Consider the following 1,656-nt stretch of genomic DNA (forward strand, 5'->3'; position numbering starts at 1 on the left):
CTCACAAGGCTTTGGCCAGCTCGAGGCTATAGTAGAAGACACTTGCCCAAGATACCACGCATTGGGACTGAACCCGGAACCATGTGATTGGTAAGCCAGCTACTTCACTGACAGGCACTCCAGCGTCTACATACATGCATTTATATATATATATATATATATATATATATATATTTATACACACACAAATATGTATGCGTGTGTGTGCTGATATGTTCATGCGTAAATAGTGATTTATCTATGCTAAATTGTGCAATCAGGATGAACAAATACAGCGACGTTTCACGCTTAAAGAGATGGAAGTACTTGTGTAATAGCAAGAAAGGTAAGTCAATATTTGTAGCATGTACAAAATACTGATTTCCATATCTCATTATAATTTATTGATATATGTACATTGTGGAAAGGCTATTGAGATTAAAGTGTACTGAATATGGGATTTTCTTTTAGCATTCAAATCGATTCAAATAGACAACATATTTCCAATTTCCATATTTACGATCCACAATGCAAACTGTATAAGACAGTATTTGTTAATAGGAAAGGTCATTGTAAATTTGTTTGATTTTTGTGAAAATAATAGCGACCTTAAGAGTCTTATTTTTTTTTCCACAACATTAGTAATATGACAGGATTATACGAGATAGTTGAAATTATGTAGCAAACATCAGTATTATTAAAATTCGACAGTATATTTGCAAATGTTCCTAAACATTCATGCACACTCAATCACCCCCACAATCATACACAGAACACATGCACGTACATTCACATGTCCATACACACAAACACATGCATGGTGGGTGGAAAGTAATTAGGCATTAAAAATTGCTTATAGAATTCCTAGTATCACAGGTCATGGCAAAACCATTTTTTAAAGTGACAACATTAATGAGAATTTATTATTTTTTCATTGTCTTATTTTATATATCTTATTTTCCCTGATGGCCAGTCGTTTGACTATTCAGGTGCGAGCTAAGGTAGCAGGACGCTATGAAGTATAGAATTCCATTGTTTTGGTTCAGAGATGGTGATGTGCATGTCTTTTATGAGGAAGTGTACAAAATCAATAATGTAGGCGATTGTAATGTATTTTGGCGATTTAAATAAGAGCTTTAAATCTTACTTCCAGCAGGTGGACATACTTAGCATGTCCTTTGATTAATTTTAATCCTTCAGTTATTTAAGGCTTTTTTGGGGCCTGCGATCGCCTAAATTATTGATTCTATTATTATCATTTTTAAATTGTAACACAAGATAATAATAGAGTCAATGATATCTTCGCAAATATTTTCTCTGTATTGAAATTATTTTCAGACACAAAACGACTCAGTTGTAACGCAGACTTCACCGTGACGAGTTGGGGCTCTCCATCATGGTAACGCGTCCTGAAAATGGCGGGGGCTATTATGCCGGTCCAGAAACCAGTCCACGTGAGTCCAGATACTTGAATGTATTCTTTTATTCTTTTACTCTTTTACTTGTTTCAGTCATTTGACTGCGGTCATGCTGGAGCACCGCCTTCAGTCGAGCAAATCGACCCCAGGACTTATTCTTTGTAAGCTTAGTACTTATTCCGTCGGCCACTTTTGCCGAACCGCTATGTTACGGGGACGTAAACACACCAGCATCTGTTATGAAGCGATGTTGGGGGGG

General features: G+C 36.2%; 1 long non-coding RNA gene across 1 annotated transcript in view; it reads left to right on the forward strand.

Moving 5' to 3' along the window:
- Window positions 1-1,322: 1,322 nt before the first annotated feature.
- LOC128248168 (uncharacterized) overlaps window positions 1,323-1,656 on the forward strand; it is an 8,180-nt gene continuing 7,846 nt past the window's right edge. Inside the window, exon 1 of the long non-coding RNA XR_008264468.1 lies at window positions 1,323-1,433. This is a non-coding gene — a long non-coding RNA (uncharacterized LOC128248168). The remainder of the gene's footprint in view (window positions 1,434-1,656) is intronic.

The sequence above is a fragment of the Octopus bimaculoides genome, chromosome 6 (genome assembly GCF_001194135.2).
Source record: "Octopus bimaculoides isolate UCB-OBI-ISO-001 chromosome 6, ASM119413v2, whole genome shotgun sequence".
Taxonomy (NCBI): Eukaryota; Metazoa; Mollusca; class Cephalopoda; order Octopoda; family Octopodidae; genus Octopus; species Octopus bimaculoides.